The sequence below is a fragment of the Babylonia areolata genome, chromosome 2 (assembly GCF_041734735.1).
Source record: "Babylonia areolata isolate BAREFJ2019XMU chromosome 2, ASM4173473v1, whole genome shotgun sequence".
In the NCBI taxonomy this organism is placed as follows: Eukaryota; Metazoa; Mollusca; class Gastropoda; order Neogastropoda; family Buccinidae; genus Babylonia; species Babylonia areolata.
In genome coordinates this window covers 70338081-70360580 of record NC_134877.1, presented here as the reverse complement: position 1 = coordinate 70360580, position 22500 = coordinate 70338081, and the positions used below count along the sequence as shown (strand labels likewise).

The 22500-nt window shown below is 44.4% G+C and overlaps 1 protein-coding gene across 1 annotated transcript in view; it reads right to left on the bottom strand.

Moving 5' to 3' along the window:
• Positions 1-10389, bottom strand: part of LOC143279570 (uncharacterized) — a 28157-nt gene extending 17768 nt beyond the window's left edge. The window contains exon 1 of the mRNA XM_076583648.1: positions 10143-10389. The gene's annotated coding sequence lies outside the window, so the exon portion shown is untranslated. The remainder of the gene's footprint in view (positions 1-10142) is intronic.
• Positions 10390-22500: the final 12111 nt, after the last annotated feature.

Here is a 22500-nt window from a genome sequence, read left to right as displayed (position 1 = left end):
CATCATCGTCATCGTCCATTCACGCATATATCAACAAGCGCGGAGAGAGAGAGAGAGAGAGACAGACAGACAGAGAGACAGACAGAGGTAATAATTATGTGTGTGTACGCGCGCGCGTGTGTGCATGTGTGTGCGTGCTCTGTATATGTAGCACTGTCTGAATGTGCCCCCCTCCTCCCTCCCCCGCCCCCACATTACCACCCCCTTTCCCCTCCCCTCACAGTCAGTAGAACCCTGGCTTCATCAGTCTCACTCCGTCCTGCTCCACTTGATCCTCCCACAACACTGTCCGCACTGCCACAGCGAACAAGTCCCTCCCTCTCTCCCTCCCTCTCCCTGCTGACCAAAGATCATCATGAATCACACCATGCTCCATCAACACACACACACACACACACACACACACACACACACACACACACACACACACACACACACACACACACACGGAGATACACACACAGACACACACACACACACACACACACACACACACACACACACACGGAGATACACACACAGATACACACACAAACACACACACACACACACACACACACACACACGCGGAGATACACACACAGATACACACACACACACACACACACACACACACACACACACACGGAGATACACACACACACACACACACACACACACACACACACACACACGGAGATACACACACACACACACACACACACACGCACACACACACACACACACACACCACGTCTGTGGGATCAAGGGGACGAAGGAAGGTACAAGGGGTAAAAGAAGCAGGCACGTACAGCCTGTCTTCCATGCCTGGTATTGTGCCCGCCCCCCTCCCCCCTCCCCCCCACCCCCACCCCCTTCACCCCTCCTGTCCTGCCACAGCCCAAAGAACGCCAGATGGGTCGGTCCACTTCAAAGGAGCCATCCATACAGCGGGCTTCTGGAACCACCCGGACAAGTCGAGTCGCGCGTGGGCCTTCCGCTATCGATCGCCTCCACATCCCGTCCCTTCACTGCGCTGACGGCACGAGAGAGGAGGGGGGGGGGGAGGCGTTGGGGGAGGGGGGGAGCAGGGGTGTGCAGCGACAGAAGGGGCCATAAGCCAGTCATTGACATGCTTCAAGAGAGCGCTAGTTACCGTTATTGCAGGGAGGCGAGGGGGAGGGGGAACGGGGCAGAGAGGGTGGGTGGGGCAAGAACTGGCGGAGGGGAAGTGGTTCCGAAGGAAAGAATGGAAGGACGGAGGCAGTTACCGAACTTTGTGAATAGCGTCGCTTCAAGACTGGTGGGGTCCCTTTCCCAGCCTAACCACCACCCCCACACCTTCACCTTCCGGCCTCCTGTGGCGACTTGACGGCACTTCCAGTGGTGGTGTTTGGACTGATCTCTGATGTGGAAAGGTGGGCACGCTGCTCCACAATGGGACATGATCAAAGTGATGGTGGCAGGAAGGGTGGGGGTGGTGGAGGGAGGGAGTAGGGGTAGGCTGGGTGGGCTATGCGCAGAACCGGAAGGGATACACAAGTTCAAACATCCGGGTACCGTTAGGTGCTGCCGGTGCGTATGACGGGAATGTTTGTTTTTTGTTGTTGTTTTTTTTTCCCCAATCGTCATTCACTATATATACATATACAGGGCACGCATATTGCTTGTTTTTGTTTGTTTTTGTTTTTTGTTGCTGTTTTTTTGGTTGTTTTTGTTTTTTTCGCCCTGTTTTTGTTTCGGTTCCCCTCCTCACTTTTCTTCTTCGTCGTCTACTCTTTTCCCACACATAGGTGTAACATTACTCTTTTCCCACACATAGGTGTACCATTTCTCTTTTCCCACACATTGGTGTAGCATTACTCTTTTTTCACACATTGGTGTAGCATTACTCTTTTTTCACACATAGGTGTAGCATTACTCTTTTCCCACACATAGGTGTAGCATTACTCTTTTCCCACACATAGGTGTACCATCTCTCTTTTCCCACACATAGGTGTAGCATTACTCTTTTTTCACACATAGGTGTAGCATTACTCTTTTCCCACACATAGGTGTACCATTTCTCTTTTCCCACACATAGGTGTAGCATTTCTCTTTTCCCACACATAGGTGTAGCATTTCTCTTTTCCCACACATAGGTGTAGCATTACTTTTTCCCACACATAGGTGTAGCATTACTTTTTCCCACACATAGGTGTAGCATTACTTTTTCCCACACATAGGTGTACCATTACTTTTTCCCACACATAGGTGTACCATTACTTTTTTCCCACACATAGGTGTAGCATCAGGCGCTGTGGGATGTGCTATGGGAAGGTGTGTGTGCTTGCTGTCCTTTTTCTCTCAATTATCTACTGCATGGAGTACGCACTTTGTGTGGGGGTGGGTTGGGGTGATGTGTGGGTTTGATGGAACATGGATATTAAACGGCTGGATGGGGGTGGGGAGAGGGGGAAAATCACATGTTGGTTGTTGTGATTGTCTGATCTTCATTTTAGTTTTTAAGTATCATTATTATCATCGTTATCATTATTATTATTATTATTATTGTTGTTGTTGTTGTTGCTGTTGTTGTTGTTACTTTCCTTGTTGCTGATCACACAACAAAACAAAAACACAGGCGCGAAAAAAGGCGTTACATTTCGTTTTGATGTCAGTTGTATCATACACGTGCAGCGATTAGGAGAGAGAGAGAGAGAGAGAGAGAGAGAGAGAGAGAGAGAGAGAGAGAGAGAGAGAGAGAGAGAGAGAGATGTACATCCTGTCAAACAAGGATATCAAACCACAAGTATAAAGTCACATGGTTGAAAACGCATAAATGAATTAGTTAAAAAGGATTCAGTTGAAGTGGACATGTTATTCGATATTGGTGATTCAGTTGTTTGCACAAGTACTGCTGGTGGGTCTCTCTCTCTCTCTCTCTCTCTCTCTCTCTCTCTCTCTCTCTTTCTCTGTGTGTGTGTATGTGTGTGTGTGTGTGTGTGTGTGTGTGTGTGTGTGTGTGTTTACTGTTACTGTCAGAAGCCTATACAATTGTTTTCTCGAGGCTCTAATTAATATAACACTGGGTCTGTGTAGAAATGTTGGGTCACTTTGTTGTTGTGGAAAGTTCCAATTGATATAACACTGGGTCTGTGTAGAAATGTTGGGTTACTTTGTTGTTGGGTCACTTTGTTGTTGTGGAATGTTCTAATTGATATAACACTGGGTCTGTGTAGAAATGTTGGGTCACTTTGTTGTTGTGGAAGGCTGTAATTGATATAACACTGGGTCTGTGTAGAAATGTTGGGTTACTTTGTTGTTGTGGAAGGTTCTAATTGGTGTAACACTGGGTCTGTGAAGAAATGTTGGGTCACTTTGTTGTGGAAGGCTGTAATTGATATAACACTGGGTCTGTGTAGAAATGTTGGGTTACTTTGTTGTTGTGGAAGGCTGTAATTGATATAACACTGGGTCTGTGTAGAAATGTTGGGTCACTTTGTTGTGGAAGGCTGTAATTGATATAACACTGGGTCTGTGTAGAAATGTTGGGTCACTTTGTTGTTGTGGAAGGCTGTAATTGATATAACACTGGGTCTGTGTAGAAATGTTGGGTTACTTTGTTGTTGCAGATTTTTTCACTTTAAATTTTTCCTTTACTTTTTTCTTGTTTGTTTGGTTGTTTTTCGTTTGTTTTTGTTTTGAAAACATTTATTTGAGACAAGATTTAATGGAAACAACAACAACCCCCCCAAAAAAAACAAACAAACAACAACAACAAAAAAACAAAACAAAAAACAAACAAACAACCCCCCCCAAAAAAACACAAAAACAAAACAAAACAAAAAAAAAACACAAAAACAAACAAAAAAAAAACAACAACAACAACAACAAAAAAACAACAACAAAAAAACAAACAAAAAACCCACCACAAATAGAAAAAAATGAAATGAAAAGAAAAATAAACACGTTATGTATCAAAAACCAAAACCAAAACAACAACAAACAAATAACATCAACAAACTTTGTTATGATTTGGTTTAGATTATATTTCACCTAGAACTTGCCAGAGTATAATATAATTTACAGGTCAACAGAACGTGAAATCTGATGCAATGTCATCTCATAATATATATTCTTTGGAGGTTAAAGGTTAAAGATAAGATTATAGTATATGCATGTGATCAACATGCGACACGTGTCTTCATGACAACTATGATTGAAACATGGAGTGAAAAACGTCTGGAACATCAGTAGGCCAGTCATTTGGGAGGAAAAAAAATTCAATCATTACATTGAACGCGAGCACGCACACATCTGAATAATATTGAAATTGTTATACGCATTGCTTTCGTGTACATGTTGATTTCTTTTATTGTTTGTTTTAAGTTAGTTTTATTAAAATAAAAAATAATTTAAAGAAGAAGAAGAGGAAGAAGAAGAAATAAACAACTTATGTTCAATCATTCTATTTTGATTGGTCATAATGTCGTAACAGGTTCAGGAATGGCCATATCTTATCTATAGTTGGTTCCTCAGAAGTGAATCATAATTACCACCCCTTTGTTCATAACGTCCATCACCCATCTGTATGATGCAGCTTGGTGGAAACAAAGGCCACCTGTTGCTTCACTTTCATTGGAAACAACAAAGTAAATCTCTTTTACATTGAGAAAAAAATTGCCCGTCTTCTAATTTTTCCTTATTTGACAAAGAATGCTAATTTAGAGAAAGTGACCGTGCCAATGACCAGCTGTAAATCGCAGTTAATCAAAGTTTTGGATAGATCGATAGACAGACAGACAGACAGGTGTGAGTGTGTGTGTGTGTGTGTGTGTGTGTGTGTGTGTGTGTGTCTATGAAGCTGTGTGTATATATACAAATACAAGTATCACACCGAATCACCGACAGGTTCTGACGCACGGGGTAAGGGGGGCCTCGTGGTGACCTTCCTCACTGGGAACCCAGCGTCTCGGGGCCAGTGGAGTGATGGCCTGGAGGCAACGCGTCCACTTAGGAAGCGAGAGAATCTGAGCGCGCTGGTTGGAAACACGGCTCCGCCGCCGATATTTTCTCCCCCTTCACTACACCTTGAGTGGTGGTTTGGACACTGGTCATTCGGATGAAACGATAAACCGAGGTCTCGTATGCAGCATGCACTTAGCGCACGTAAAAGAACCAACGGCAACAAAAGGGTTGTTCCTGGCAAACTTCTGTAGAAAAATCCACTTCGATAGGAAAAGAAATCAATAAAATTGCACGCAGGAACGAAATACAAAGAAGGGGGTGGCGCTCTCAGTGTAGCGACGCGCTTTGCCTCGGGAGAGCAGCCCCAGTTTCACACAGAGAAATCTGTTGTGAGAAAAAAAGAAAAAAAAAGAAAAAAAACAAAAAGGGTTCCAGTCCCTTTTAATGCCCCCCCCCCATCCCCCCACTACACTTCATTCAGGGGAAAGGATTGAAAGCGATAAGCTTTGGGGATGATACGGCGGTGTTAGTGATCTGCCCCCCTCCTGCCCCACCCCCACCGTCTGTATTCCCTGCCCCCACTCTCCCCCTCCCCCACCCCCACCGTCTGTATTCCCTGCCCCCACTCTCCCCCTCCCCCACCCCCACTATTCCCTGCCCCCCTCCCCCCTCTCCCCCACCCCCACTATTCCCTGCCCCACTCTCACCCCTCCCCCACCCCCACTATTCCCTGCCCCACTCTCACCCCTCCCCCACCCCCACTATTCCCTGCCCCCACTCTCACCCCCTCCCCCACCCCCACTATTCCCTGCCCCACTCTCACCCCTCCCCCACCCCCACTATTCCCTGCCCCCACTCTCACCCCCTCCCCCACCCCCACTATTCCCTGCCCCACTCTCACCCCTCCCCCACCCCCACTATTCCCTGCCCCACTCTCACCCCTCCCCCACCCCCACTATTCCCTGCCCCCACTCTCACCCCCCTCCCCCACCCCCACAAAGTAACATGGACAGCAATAGATAGAACTACGGTCAGAATGCACACACACATACACACACACACACACACATACACACATACACACACATACACACACACACGCACACACACATACACACACACACACACACATACACACACACACACACACATACACACACACGCACACACACACACACACACACACACATATATATATATATATATATATATATATATATATATATATATATATATATATATAGATATAGCTATGCCCCCGTGAAGATTCCTAGCGATCTTTAACTTTATGTGAACTGTGTATATCATTCCTCACACAACGTACGTTGGTATCACTGTGCCTAAAACCCGTGTGGACTGTTCAAGCCGTGAAGCTCCAGAGCCATCAACAGCCATGGGGAGAATGAACCGATATCCACTGAGTGGAGGACTCGGCATAGAAAGGCGGGGCCCAGTCCTCTCCTTCCGCTCCTTGACCTTCCCCGACCAGAGTCTGGAACTGTTCCACATCTGCTGGAGTGAGGGGGACCCGAGTGAAGTCTTTCCAAGGGACACAACACCATGCCTAACAGGGGCTCCGTACCCCCACCACTGGTCAACACCTGACCCACCACTGGTCAACACCTGACCCACCACTGGTCAACACCTGACCCACCACTGGTCAACACTGGACCCCAGTCCAACACCTGACCCACCACTGGTCAACACTGGACCCCGGTCCAACACCTGACCCACCACTGGTCAACACTGGATCCCAGTCCAACACCTGACCCACCACTGGTCAACACCTGACCCACCACTGATCAACACTGGACCCCAGTCCAACACCTGACCCACCACTGGTCAACACTGGATCCCAGTCCAACACCTGACCCACCACTGGTCAACACTGGTTCCCAGTCCAACACCTGACCCACCACTGGTCAACACTGGACCCCAGTCCAACACCTGACCCACCACTGGTCAACACTGGACCCCAGTCCAACACCTGACCCACCACTGGTCAACACCTGGCCCACCACTGGTCAACACTGGACCCCAGTCCAACACCTGACCCACCACTGGTCAACACTGGATCCCAGTCCAACACCTGACCCACCACTGATCAACACTGGATCCCAGTCCAACACCTGACCCACCACTGATCAACACTGGATCCCAGTCCAACACCTGACCCACCACTGGTCAACACTGGACCCCAGTCCAACACCTGACCCACCACTGGTCAACACTGGATCCTAGTCCAACACCTGACCCACCACTGGTCAACACTGGTTCCCAGTCCAACACCTGACCCACCACTGGTCAACACTGGACCCACCACTGGTCAACACTGGTCCCCAGTCCAACACCTGACCCACCACTGGCCAACACTGGACCCCAGTCCAACACTTGACCGATTCGCGGATTGTGGTTTCCCATCAAACTCGTGAGTCTGAGTGAGTCATTCTAAGGACGAAATGAGTCATTTGTCAGTCATTCTCAGGACGAGGTGAGTCATTTGTGAGTCAGTCTCAGGACGAGGTGAGTCATTTGTGAGTCATTCTCAGGACGAGGTGAGTCATTTGTGAGTCAGTCTCAGGACGAAGTGAGTCATTTGTGAGTCAGTCTCAGGACGAGGTGAGTCATTTGTGAGTCAGTCTCAGGACGAGGTGAGTCATTTGTGAGTCAGTCTCAGGACGAAGTGAGTCATTTGTGAGTCAGTCTCAGGACGGGGTGAGTCATTTGTGAGTCAGTCTCAGGACGAGGAATCAGAGAGACATGAGGTCTGTTGTCTGTTTTGTCATCCGGGGAACTGACTGGTGGCCTCCTCTTGCTGTAAAGAGCACGGTGTTGACTTTACACCACTTTACATGGGCCTAGTTATGGGCATGAATCTCTCTCTCTCTCTCCTTGTGTGTGTGTGTGTGTGTGTGTGTGTGTGTGTGTGTGCGCGCGCGCGCGCGTGTGTGTGTATTTCTCCGGACTTGTTAAATCGGTAAATCAATTCTTTTTCCTGATGTTTTTTTTTTTCTTTTTGCTACCCTTTACATGATGCCGTCAGTGTTCCCCTCTCTCTTGATCCTTCTGTCTGTCTGTCTGTGTGTCTGTCTGTCTGTCTGTCTGTCTGTCTGTCTCTCCCCTCCTCATCCTAAATTATTTCCGCACTAACTTAATATACACTAGCATTTTTCATGACAGACTGGCGAAATTGTTTGTTCTTGTGTTGTCTTCTCTTTAAATGGACGCCGAACTGAGCAATAGCAAAATAAAGGCGCTCATTTTACGTACATTTTGGCAGCCGAATTTAACAAACACAATGAAGACAAATATTCTACACACATTTTGTCAGCCGAATTCAACAAACACAATGAAGGCAAATAGTTTACACACATTTTGTCAGCCGAATTCAACAAACAATGAAGGCAAATAGTTTACATGTTTTACTCAACGTGCGGTTCGTGAACAGCTTTATGCGGCGGTTAGGTTGGTTTTTTTTGTGTTTTTTGTTTTTTGTTGTTGTTTGCTTGGTTTTTGTTGTTGTTTTTGATTTTTTGTTTTGTTTGTTGTTGTTGGGTTTTTTTTAAAAAAATTTTTTTTTAGCTATTTAGTAAGTTAGTTTGTTGATTACATAATTAGTTCGTAAATCATTTATTACTTTTTGGTAAGTCAATGAGTTAGTTTTTCACTTTGTCAGTAAACACACGTTTCGTTTCATGGACAGGCATAAACGAACACAGGGTGGAGTCCGTACAGAGACTTTGAGACTAACTGAATCCAAGAGAGTATTTCACATGATCGCGTTCATAGTAACAACACTATTTGTGTCGGCAGTTCTAAACAATCAAATCAAATAAAAGATGAAATAAAAAAGAAGAAGAAGAAGAAAAGAATAACAACAGCAGCTATGTTATTGTCGTGACAACCCTATAATTCCAAGTGGTTGTGACGGTGATAACGATGATAACAACGATGGTAATAATGATGTGATGATGATGACGAGGAGGGTGATGATGCCGATGATGATGATGATGGCGGTAGTTGTAGCTAGGTCAATGCTTGCTTTCAACTAGTTTAGAACTGATCAGAAGGGGGAACGGTCCACTTCCACGGCTTGTTTCCCTCGTTCAAAACAAAGGAACCGAGGGAAGGTGCAAGAAATAACCAACAATCGAAAGAAGCGCTCACAGAAAAAGAAAACCCCTCCAACCAGGACAAAGTAGAACATGTTCTCTGAACCAGACAAAGCGAACACCACGCCCACCAGCACGTGAAGACATCACGTACCAACGACGTGTATCATTGGGTTCAGTTACCACGAGGTGTCAAAACATGCCGACTTTTTCTCTTCTTTTTTTCTTTTTATTTTTTAAGAATAAAATCATGTTTAAGCTAAAGCATGTGTTCTGATCCAAAATGGCACACCAGCTCTACTTTAAAACAAAGAGCAGATGTCTGACAAACAAAGGCAGCGCGGTGGTCAAGGCCTTCAGAGTCTGACCTGAGTCTTTATGACATGGCCTGAAGTGAACTGAATGGATCAACAACAAACATGTACATGAACATGTTAAAGTAAATTTAAAATAAAACAAAGAAAGATACATGAAATGAAAATGATTGAAATATATAAATTAAGAATAAAAAACAGTCTGGAGAAAGTACAGCATGCGGATAAAAAAAAAAGAAACCAAAGAAAGAAATAAGAAATAAGGATACTGTGCCCAGCCATAAAATGAAATACTGGATCACAGAATAAACAAAGTCTTAGTCACTTACTGACTGACGGACTAAGGGTCTTGGTGGTGATAATTATCATGCTATAGACTGGGGCCGGGGGAGGGGTAGTGGGGGGAGGGAGGGGGTAGTGGAGGTATTAGGGCCATGTATTGCGATCATATGGAAACGGATTTGGGCCATCAAGATTAAGCCAGTAGTGATTAGTCAATCGATCACAATATCGATTTATTATTATTATTATTATTGTTATTATTATTATTGCCATCATTATTTTCATTGTTATTATCACCATTATTATGATTATTATTATTATTACTACGACTACTACCACTGCTACACACCACCACCACCACTACCACAGCCACTACCAATTGATGATGATGGCAATGAAGATGGTTATGATTATGATTATCATTATCTTTTCTTTTTTTTTAAAGAGAGAGAAAAAGAACGAAAGAAAAAGAAACAAACCAACCAAACTCCACACAGATACTCACCCCAAGGACTTGTTCAACGGAAAGAAGTTTGCGAAACGCTCAGCGAACTGGAGGTCATGTCAGTCACAGAACGAGGCTGGAAAAACTTTGTGTCATTGGTGTCAAAGTCAGTTCACCATTCTATCTCGCTTGTCGTCCACTCCACATCGGAAGAAAAACCTACATGTACAGCAGTGACTTACAAACTGAGTCCTGATACTGACTTGTGTTCTCAAGAGCTGTACGTGACTCTTTCTCAGCTCTGAAGCGGAGGCGATGTCGATCAGATGATGATGATGATGATGATGAAGATGAAGTTGGAGAAGCTCTGCACAAGTGCCCACTTCGATGTCTTCTCCTTCGCTCTGCAGACGGTAAAGAAAGAAAAAAAAACCCTGTCCAGTTCCAAGCAGAAACTGAGTAAAGTCTGTCTGTCTGGAAGAGAAGGTGGATTCCACGGTACCCGAAGTGCTTGTTGATGGTACCCGGGCTTTTTGTAGGCCCAACTCGGGTGCCCATCAAACGATTATGCAAATGTATGTACCCGTGACTGGTCCGTGGCCGTCCTGTCAGCTTCCCGCCATCTGGCGGGCACCGCCTTCACTGTGGCACGGTATCCCTCCGCCCCGGCCAGCCTCCTCACTCCCTCAGTGTCTCTCCGCCCCCCTCCCCCTCCCCTGCCCTGCCCACAAAGCCGACACCGTGCGTCGGTGTGCAGAGAGACAGAGAGGGGGAGAGAGGGGGAGGGAGAGGGAGAGAGAGGGGGAGAGAGGGGGAGGGAGAGGGAGAGAGAGGGGGAGGGAGAGGGAGAGAGAGGGGGAGGGAGAGGGAGAGAGAGGGCCAATCAGACAGGCGGACACAGCGCGGGGAGAGGCCTAGGGTGTGCCCCGTACCTTGTAGTCAGCTGACAGAACAATCAGCTTCTGTTTGACTTGCTGAGAAGGAGAAACTACGATCACCCCCCTCCTCCCTCCAATCCATCGGGCCCCCACCCCCCCACATTCCCCCCACCCCACCCCACCCCGCCCCCCACTGATATGATGCTGGCTGATAGAGGAACTGCCCTTCCTGGAAACAGGCATCAACATACCAGCTCAGATGGTGTCAGAAAAAAATCCCGACTGAGCACGTGTGTGTTTGTGCGTGTTTGTGTGTGTGTGTGTGTGTGTGTGTGTGTACGTGTGTGTATGTGTGTGTGTGTGTGTGTGGGGGGGTGTATGTGTGTGTTTGTGTGTGTGTGTATGTGTGTGGTGAGTGTTGCGGGGGTGTATGTGTGTGGTGGGGGGTGTTGTGGGGGTGTATGTTTGTGTGTGTGTGTGTGTGTGTGTGTCTGTGTGTGTCTGTGTGTGTGTGTGTGTGTGTGTGTGAGAGAGAGAGAGAGAGAGAGAGAGAGAGAGAGAGTCACAATCAATGCTACTGTTGGGAATTGATAATATGTCTAAATACACTATGAGTGAAAAATTCTATCTTAAATGTTCAAAATACTCATTAGAAATGAAAATCTATGCATGATACCCAGCTGTAGAGGATGAAGGGTGGTTCTTTTCCATCAATCCATCACACACACACACACACACACACACACACACACACACACACTGTTTCTCAGTGAACACGCAAGTTGACAATAACGTATTTCTACTCGTATCACTTTGAATCATGTCCATTCATCCTGACGAACACATCTCAGAGACGTCTTTTTTTTTCCTCCCGTGAGGTGGGTGTTGATTTAACCAGGGAGCATATTGTCCCAAAGGAAAATGAACACAGCAAGAGCCAGACTTAAAAAACAGTCTCGGTAACAGTCGACTTTCCTAGGACAAAAGAGGCAACGTTTCAAGCTACAGGCTATTCTTCAGGTAAGTGAAATGACTGAGTGACAGACAGAAAGACAGACAGGGAGAGAGGGTACACATCTGGAAAGGAAAGGAGTGAGGAGAACTCACAGGAAAGGAAAAAAACAACAAACAAAAAAGCAAAAACAAAAAAGAGAAGGTAAGCAGAACTGTGAGTGAGTGTGTGAAGGAAAGAAAAGGCTCTGAATGGAAAGGGGGGCGGGGGGGGGGTACTGTCAAACTAAGAAAAATGTGAGCACAAGGTAACAGAGGTAGAACGGAGAGTTGTTGAGGAAGTGTGAGCACAGGGTAACAGTCAGAGGAAGAGTGTTGAAGTGTGAGCACAGGGTAACAGTCAGAGGAAGAGTGTTGAAGTGTGAGCACAGGGTAACAGTCAGAGGAAGAGTGTTGAAGTGTGAGCACAGGGTAACAGTCAGAGGAAGAGTATTGAGGAAGTGTGAGCACAGGGTAACAGTCAGAGGAAGAGTGTTGAGGAAGTGTGAGCACAAGGTAACAGTCAGAGGAAGAGTGTTGAAGTGTGAGCACAAGGTAACAGTCAGAGGAAGAGTGTTGAAGTGTGAGCACAGGGTAACAGTCAGAGGAAGAGCGGAGAGTGTTGAAGTGTGAGCACAGGGTAACAGTCAGAGGAAGAGTGTTGAGGAAGTGTGAGCACAGGGTAACAGTCAGAGGAAGAGTGTTGAGGAAGTGTGAGCACAAGGTAACAGTCAGAGGAAGAGTGTTGAGGAAGTGTGAGCACAGGGTAACAGTCAGAGGAAGAGTGTTGAAGTGTGAGCACAAGGTAACAGTCAGAGGAAGAGTGTTGAGGAAGTGTGAGCACAAGGTAACAGTCAAGGAAGAGTGTTGATGAAGTGTGAGCACAAGGTAATAGTCAGAGGAAGAGTGTTGAAGTGTGAGCACAGGGTAACAGTCAGAGGAAGAGTGTTGAAGTGTGAGCACAAGGTAACAGTCAGAGGAAGAGCGGAGAGTGTTGAAGTGTGAGCACAGGGTAACAGTCAGAGGAAGAGTGTTGAGGAAGTGTGAGCACAGGGTAACAGTCAGAGGAAGAGTATTGATGAAGTGTGAGCACAGGGTAACAGTCAGAGGAAGAGTGTTGAGGAAGTGTTAGCACAGGGTAACAGTCAGAGGAAGAGTGTTGAGGAAGTGTGAGCACAGGGTAACAGTCAGAGGAAGAGTAATGATGAAGTGTGAGCACAGGGTAACAGTCAGAGGAAGAGTGTTGAGGAAGTGTGAGCACAGGGTAACAGTCAGAGGAAGAGTATTGATGAAGTGTGAGCACAGGGTAACAGTCAGAGGAAGAGTGTTGAGGAAGTGTGAGCACAAGGTAACAGTCAAGGAAGAGTGTTGAAGTGTGAGCACAAGGTAATAGTCAGAGGAAGAGTGTTGAAGTGTGAGCACAGGGTAACAGTCAGAGGAAGAGTGTTGAAGTGTGAGCACAAGGTAACAGTCAGAGGAAGAGTGTTGAAGTGTGAGCACAGGGTAACAGTCAGAGGAAGAGTGTTGAGGAAGTGTGAGCACAGGGTAACAGTCAGAGGAAGAGTATTGAGGAAGTGTGAGCACAGGGTAACAGTCAGAGGAAGAGTGTTGAGGAAGTGTGAGCACAGGGTAACAGTCAGAGGAAGAGTGTTGAGGAAGTGTGAGCACAGGGTAACAGTCAGAGGAAGAGCGGAGAGTGTTGAAGTGTGAGCACAAGGTAACAGTCAGAGGAAGAGTGTTGAAGTGTGAGCACAGGGTAACAGTCAGAGGAAGAGTGTTGAAGTGTGAGCACAAGGTAACAGTCAGAGGAAGAGCGGAGAGTGTTGAAGTGTGAGCACAGGGTAACAGTCAGAGGAAGAGTGTTGAGGAAGTGTGAGCACAGGGTAACAGTCAGAGGAAGAGTGTTGAGGAAGTGTGAGCACAGGGTAACAGTCAGAGGAAGAGTGTTGAGGAAGTGTGAGCACAAGGTAACAGTCAAGGAAGAGTGTTGAGGAAGTGTGAGCACAAGGTAACAGTCAGAGGAAGAGTATTGAGGAAGTGTGAGCACAGGGTAACAGTCAGAGGAAGAGTATTGAGGAAGTGTGAGCACAGGGTAACAGTCAGAGGAAGAGTATTGAAGTGTGAGCACAAGGTAACAGTCAGAGGAAGAGTGTTGAAGTGTGAGCACAAGGTAACAGTCAGAGGAAGAGTGTTGAAGTGTGAGCACAGGGTAACAGTCAGAGGAAGAGTGTTGAGGAAGTGTGAGCACAGGGTAACAGTCAGAGGAAGAGTGTTGAGGAAGTGTGAGCACAGGGTAACAGTCAGAGGAAGAGTGTTGAAGTGTGAGCACAGGGTAACAGTCAGAGGAAGAGCGGAGAGTGTTGAAGTGTGAGCACAGGGTAACAGTCAGAGGAAGAGCGGAGAGTGTTGAAGTGTGAGCACAGGGTAACAGTCAGAGGAAGAGTGTTGAAGTGTGAGCACAGGGTAACAGTCAGAGGAAGAGCGGAGAGTGTTGAAGTGTGAGCACAAGGTAACGGTCAGAGGAAGAGCGGAGAGTGTTGAAGTGTGAGCACAGGGTAACGGTCAGAGGAAGAGCGGAGAGTGTTGAAGTGTGAGCACAGGGTAACAGTCAGAGGAAGAGTGTTGAGGAAGTGTGAGCACAGGGTAACAGTCAGAGGAAGAGTGTTGAAGTGTGAGCACAGGGTAACAGTCAGAGGAAGAGCGGAGAGTGTTGAAGTGTGAGCACAGACGATGTTAGAAACTTGACACAGCAAGTCCAGGGGAGTGGAAAGAAGAAAAGCAAAGACACGCAACTTAAAAAAATAAAAAATAAAAAAAAAAAAAATCTCATTCTCGATTCGACGGATAGCCAGTGCAAAGTAGGGGGTGATGAGATGATTTAATCAGTACAGACATCATTGTTTTGAAGTTTCTGAGTTCACTGAAGAAGATCTTGAGAACAATCTGTGAGTAGCGAATTACAGTGGTCGATTCGTGAAAGCAAACAAGCGGATATCTGAGTAAGACGTATATGACACTATACCACACCCCCCAACCCCCCCCCCCCCCCCCCCCCGAAAAAAAAAATCAAAAACAACGACAACAACAACAAAAAAATCACAAAATAAACCCCAACGGTAACGATAATAACAAACAATTACATATGAATAGGGGAGAGAACACAAGTTTTCCTTACCGGCAGAAATTAGTCAAAACACCAATATGTATTCGATGGTCTTTTTGCTTTAATTGATCTACACGATGTGCGTCTTCAAGTAAGGCGCGTCGCAAGCAAAATGACGACAATTTTATGTGAGTTCACACATGTCTCTTTGTGAAGGTCAAGGTATTCGTGTCAGGGTTGTGTGTCTCATCAGGGCCGTAACTCTCCGTTTTCACGTGCTCACGTTGAGCTGTGCATGTTGTCAAATGATGTGTCCACCTCCATGTCTTCTTCCACCTCCATGTCTTCTTCGTTTCGCACATTATGATTTTTATGACCTACATTTTTCTGTTGTCAAACCTTATATTGCCTTGCTTGTTCAGAATCTATAAATACGACTCATTTTGTTGGAAAAAAAGAGCTGCATAGTTTAAAAAATGAATAGAGGCTATAAAAAAAAATCATCAGTAATACATTGATATAGCATTTCTTTAAAAAGAATGTGAAGAAATCCGTCACATAATTTATCCGTATTGTCTCAAGAAATGTTTATTTATTTACTTGTTTATTTATGTATTTATTAAGATGTTTTACTATAGCGCATATTCTTGAAGCATATGCATTTTACAACATCATGTCATTGCCAACATTGTTGCATGTTTCCATGACACTTTTCATTTCTCTTTTCCTGTCCATTTGCAGGTGACCCTGTATAACGACCATAGCAGAAAGATGTTGATGAATGAAAAAAAAATGAAAAAAAAGTTTTTGTTTTGACGAAGTGGGTTGAAAACGGGAGAGCAGTGGCTTTCTCCAGAACACAGCCTCCTTCTCTCTCATGGTGAACACTGATCACAAGTCCAACGCCTGACACTGCCTCTATATCTGTACTTCATGTGACTGATACCAAACATGAAATATGGGGCACTGTGCTCACTATCAGTTACAATGAGACCAGCTGTTCGGTTAGAGATACTTTTGGAGCAACAACAACAACAACACACACACACACACACACACACACACACACACACACACAGAGAAAAGAAAAGAAAAAAAATAACCCACAAAAACGTCTTTCATGCATTACATAAAATTATTGTATTCTTTCCCTGCTCAATTTCTCTTACTAAGATCAAACAGTCATCCTGAGACTGATTCTTAAATCTGAGTAAGACGTGTATGACACTATACCACACAAAAGCGGCCAGTGTGTGTGTGTGCGTGTGTGTGTGTGTGTCCAGTCCACACTACGCTCTGTCCCCTGGTGACGATGTCCACATCCGTGTGTCCAGAGAGACGGCACACAGCAGCACCGCCACCCTCCTCCTCACCCCTCCCCATCCCCCCAAACCCCACCCTCAACGTTCCTATCATCGGAGGCGGGGCCAACTCGCACGTGCGCCGCGCGAGCTCTTGTGAGGGCACGAGATTGCCACGCGCTGCCGGGCGTTGGAGAGGGGGGGAAGGGGCGGAGGTGATGGTGGCCGAAAGGTGGAGGAGGTGGTGTAAGGGTTGGCCGCTACGCAGTAAAGATGACCAGTGGTCAAGTTAGGAAGTCAGTGGCGGGATCAGAAAGTGCTTTTTGTTCTTTGCCGGTCACATATGTATATATCTTTGTATATATGTGTGTGGGGTTGGGGGTGGGAGATATGGGCGTATGTGTGTGTGCTTGTACAAGTAAGTGTTCATCTCTGTGAGTGTGTGTTTGTGTGTGTGTGTGTGTGTGTGTGTGTGCCGTGGAAGCTGCGATACGTAGACTAGAAATGAGTGTGTGGAGGAGGGGGGTAGAGGAGGTGCAAGGTAATGTGTGTGTGTGTGTGTGTGTGTTGGAGCTCATGTACGTTTATATGTATTTGACTGTGCTTTCATATCTGTGAAACTGCATGTTTGGTGCATTTCTGTTGTGCATGTGTGGGTGTGTGTGTGAATGTGTGTCTTCATGTTTTACATTTATTCGCTTATTTATCACCATTGTTGTCTTATTTATTTATTTATTTTTTTTTTTAATCATTTTATTACTATTATCATTACTACTACCTTTTTCTATATTATAATTATTATTCATTTATTTATTTATTTATGTAAGCTTATCTATTATTTATTCCCCTGTTTTTTGTTGTTTTTTTTTGTTTTTTGTTTTTTGTTTTTTTGTTTTTTGGGTTTTTTTGTTTGTTTTTTTCTCAAGGCCTGACTAAGCGCGTTGGGTTACGCTGCTGGTCAGGCATCTGCTTGGCAGATGTGGTGTAGCGTATATGGCTTTGTCCGAACGAAGTGACGCCTCCTTGAGCTACTGAAACTGAAACTGAAACTGCCGGTCACACGTCACGCACATGCTCCGTTCTGTTATGTGCGCGCGTGCATATCTATCTACTTACGAGTGTGTGTGTGTGTGTGTGTGTGTGTGTGTGTGTGAGCGCAATCAAAGTGATGGCCTACTGGTAACGCGTCCGCCTAGGAAGCGAGAGAATCTGAGCGCGTTGGTTCGAATCACGGCTCAGCCGCCGATATATTCTTCCCCTCCCCTAGACCTTGAGTGGTGGTCTGGACGCTAGTCATTCGGATGAGGCGATAAACCGAGGTCTCGTGTGCAGTATGCACTTAGCGCACGTAAAAGAACCCACGGCAACAAAATGGTTGTTGTTGGCAAAATTCTGTACAAAAATCCACTTCGATAGCAAAAACAAATAAAACTGCAGGCAGGAAAAAAAATACAAAAAAGGTGGTGTTGTATTGTAGCGACGCGCTCTCTCTGGGGAGAGCAGCCCGAATTTCACTCAGAGAAATCTATTGTGGTAAAAAGAGAAATACAATACAATACAATACAATTAATGTATTATGCAATACCCGTAGTCTCCGAATATGTTTTGTGGTTGGGTTTTTTTTTGTGTGTGTGTGTTAGACCGTTATATTTTTTTCTTCCTATTGTGAGTCATGTCGTGTGTATAATACGTTAATGTTTATTGTAAAGCGCTTTGAACTCCCTTCTCAGTGACAGAGCGCTCAACAAGAATCCAGTTATCTTCGTCTTCTTCTAAATGTTATCATTCATATCATCATGATAGGTGTGTGTGTGTGTGTGTGTGTGTGTGTGTGTGTGTTAATAATTTTCTGGTGATCGATTTACGGAATGTTTAACAACAGGGTTTGATAAGTTTGAACACAATAGTTATGTTATTGTCCAGGTGTGCTTTTTTGACTCAATGTGTAAACAAAGTGAGTCTATGTTTTAACCCGGTGTTCGGTTGTCTGTGTGTGTGTGTTTGTGTGTGTGTGTGTGTGTGTGTGTGTGTGTGTGTGTGTGTGTGTGTCTGTGTGTCCGTGGTAAACTTTAACATTGACATTTTCTCTGCAAATACTGTGTCAGTTGACACCAAATTAGGCATGAAAATACGAAAAATGCAGTTCTTTCCAGTCATCTTGTTTAAAACAATATTGCACCTCTGGAATGGGAAAAAAAAAAAAAAAAAGAAGCCTAATTATATGCAAACTGCATTTACTGCTATATTTATATTTTTTGTATTCTCTAAACTTGGCACTTTGATCTGATATTCTGACACATTAACAAGAGCAGTCATTATTATCATTTTTTGTTCAAACAGGAACTTCTTTTGCTAAGCATGGAAGTTTTATTTATTTTGCAAACGTTTTGGTGCAGATAGTAAAAAAAGGGAAATTACTCTGTAATTAATGCTAGGGGACTTAATTTGCTTTAAACTGATCTTTCTCATCTTAAACATTACATTTTGAAATTATACTCAATACATAAAAACTAAAAAAGTTTGTGTGTTTTACTCTCAGTGTACAGGGCTTTCACTATGTTCATTCGCCCAAGTGGTCTTTTTCGGAAAATACTAAAAATCAATACGATGAGTGGATTTTACAGATCTGTTGGCTGAGCCCTGAAGGTCATGGGCAAAAATCAATTGCGTACTGACATATTTAAACTCATTCAAAGCGCGTGCTCATATTCTTCGCGAACGCGAACGACGCCATTTTGCTTCAAGTTGTTGACCTGCCCGTTCAATCCTATATTCAATGGACAATACAAGATAACATGTGATGGAAAGTTGGAGAAGGAGACCATTAAATATTTATTCAGAGAAAGATTTGTGAACGCCTCATCACTTACTGGATTATGCCCCAAACTGCCATAAAAATATCCACAGAATCAGTCGGAATTCACAGTTAAAAATTGTAAACCATGCGAGTTAATACCCTTGAACTGATCACGATGAAACGAAAAAATTTCCAGTCTTGACTTTTCTCAAAATGAAGTCCTTTTCACTTCATACGACGATTAGTAGTACTTGTACTTGGCTCTACATGTTATTAGTTTAACAAAATGCTAAATTTTCATGTCAACTTTAAAACTATAAAACTAGAATGAACATAAAAGAGAAATTGAATCGACCGTGTCGTACTACATTCCCGGTGGGTATAACTAAACTTGTACATCTATCTAGATCTAGTGAAAACGGCTAAATGTTGCAGTGTGGTTGTGGCGATAGCCACGTCTCCTTTACCGCGGACTTAAAAAGAATTTTTTTTATTGCCCTTAAAGATTTTTTGAATGCCCAAGATACACCAGAATAATATGATTTAAACAGCGTTCTCACTGCGAATACCGCAATTGATTTATCGCCCTTTAAAAAAGTATGTTCAAATATTAAATTTTAGAACGTCAGTTAAGGAGCCACGATAGTGTAATGGGTAAGACAGTTTCTTCTCACCCGAACACGCGGGATTCGAATCTGGGTGGGACTTTTTTTCTTTCTTTCTTTTTTTTTTTTTAACCCGAAGCTTTATAATAACAAATACAGAACACATTTTAACGATTAGATTTTTTTTTAAAGTGTATCACAAGTGAGTCTTGAAGGCCTTGCCTCTCTTGTTATATGTATACTTTTGCTGATTGTTTTAGTTTAGTTAGTTGTACATTGGTTGGTTAGGCAGAAATTGAGCTAGTCAGAGAGTTAGTTGGTTACTTTGTCACTTATTTATTTTGTTGTGTTATGTAAATGTCGTGGTCGCTTTGGTGCTGTTGATGTTATTTCGTTTTATTTATTTATTTATTTATTTATTTATTTATTTATTCATTCATCTATTTATTATCTATTCATTTTTTTAGATATATCAATTTGTGACAGGTTTTCATACTACATATGGCATTATGCTTTGGTCTAGGCTATAAACAAAGAACAACAACAAGAATTAAACAGCTAAAAACTGAGGGTCGGTGCCAGGCTGTAAGCTATGCCCCAACATTACTTGTCCTCCCAGGCAATTTTTCTGCCAGTTTCAATAAGAAAGTATCGCACAGGTTAGCATCGGTTTCTTTGGACAATTTGAAACAATACGGACTATCAGGTGTATGCAAAACTGTCGGTAAACTTCTTTTAATATTTTGGACAATTTGAAACAATACGGACTATCAGGTGTATGCAAAACTGTCGGTAAACTTCTTTTAGTACTTTATGTTTAGGAAAAGCTTTTCTTTTCACTGTGAGTTCAAGCCTTGGGTACACATTTGATATGAATCCATTGACTGGTTGATGCAATTATTTACTCCCTACCCTGGGAGTATGGCTTCCCCCCCCTCCCCCCCCCCCAACACACACACGCATGCACGCACGCACATACGCACCCACACCCAAAGCAAGGCAAAAAAAAAAGTTTTTGTTTTTAGTTGTTTTTTTGTTTTTTTTGTTTGTTTGTTTTATTGACAACGCCACACGGGAAACCTGAAACAGGTGACAACATAGATATCGGTCTTCAACGACATACAATGGAAAGGCAAAACATACATCAGTTTTCAACGACATATAATGGAAACGGCAAAACATACATCAGTTTTCAACGACATATAATGGAAAGGCAAAACATATATCAGTTTTCAACGACATATAATGGAAAGGCAAAACATACATCAGTTTTCAACGACATACAATGGAAACGGCAAAACATACATCAGTTTTCAACAACATACAATGGAAACGGCAAAACAGACATCAGTTTTCAACAACATACAATGGAAACGGCAAAACATACATCAGTTTTCAACAACATACAATGGAAACGGCAAAACAGACAGCAGTTTTCACACAGCATGAGCATACACACAGGATCGCTACATAGTGCAGAATCCTTTGGCCCCAGAATTAAGATACCGAGCCAAACTGGGGTTATGATCAATCTCAAAGAAAAGTTATTAGCTGTGTAGGGACGATGTTTGCTACTGGTGTTAAACAATACATGGACTTTTAGTGGGCGTGGGAAAGCATTGACAGATGTTTTTTTTCAGTATTCGTCGAACCCTAAAAGATGGATTAAACATGATGACATTCTTCTCAGAATTCTCCACGGTAACGTTTTATTTCCTTTCATTTTATTTTCTGTTGTGCGGAATACCTTATGCTTCTCCCTTCTCAGCAAACGAAGGACAATGTTTTCAAGCAGGATTCTAAAAGTGTTCCAGTTATATATTGCTTTCTAGCAATCTGTATGTAAGTCAATCACGAGGAGAGGAAAGTTCCCAGTGATCGTCATCTTCCATCTTTCGGCAGACATTTGTACAAAGAGGGGCTGGGCACTTTTGATAATAGTCACTTTCATTGATCGGTATTCATAAATTTCGGTCTGTACTTAACACACACGAGTTTGACTCCCAAACCTAACTTTCTACCCACTGATCAGTTCTTCTTGAGAGGGGGGTGGGGGGTTGGGGGTGGGGGGCCATGGGGGGGGGGGGGAGGATGGAATTGTCCAGTAACTCACCAGTCACCACACAGGACAATGTGGTTTGTTTCAGTTTCACTTGGTTATTTCGTTGAAAGTTTGAGACACAGTGGCATGCAGAGACACAATGACATATAGAGACAAATATTGAGGCACAATGACAAACTGTAAACTGGAAAAAAAAGAAGAAAAAAAAGAAACGAAAAAGAAAATGTCCACTTGGAGCCCCTCCCTCCCTGGTCAGCCCCCATTCTCAACAGGCCTCACTGACCACCCTGTCTGACCAGTGGTCAGCCCCCATTCTCAACAGGCCTCACTGACCACCCTGTCTGACCAGTGGTCAGCCCCCATTCTCAACAGGCCTCACTGACCACCCTGTCTGACCAGTGGTCAGCCCCCATTCTCAACAGGCCTCACTGACCACCCTGTCTGACCAGTGGTCAGCCCCCATTCTCAACAGGCCTCACTGACCACCCTGTCTGACCAGTGGTCAGCCCCCATTCTCAACAGGCCTCACTGACCACCCTGTCTGACCAGTGGTCAGCCCCCATTCTCAACAGGCCTCACTGACCACCGTGTCTGACCAGTGGTCAGCCCCCATTCTCAACAGGCCTCACTGACCACCGTGTCTGACCAGTGGTCAGCCCCCATTCTCAACAGGCCTCACTGA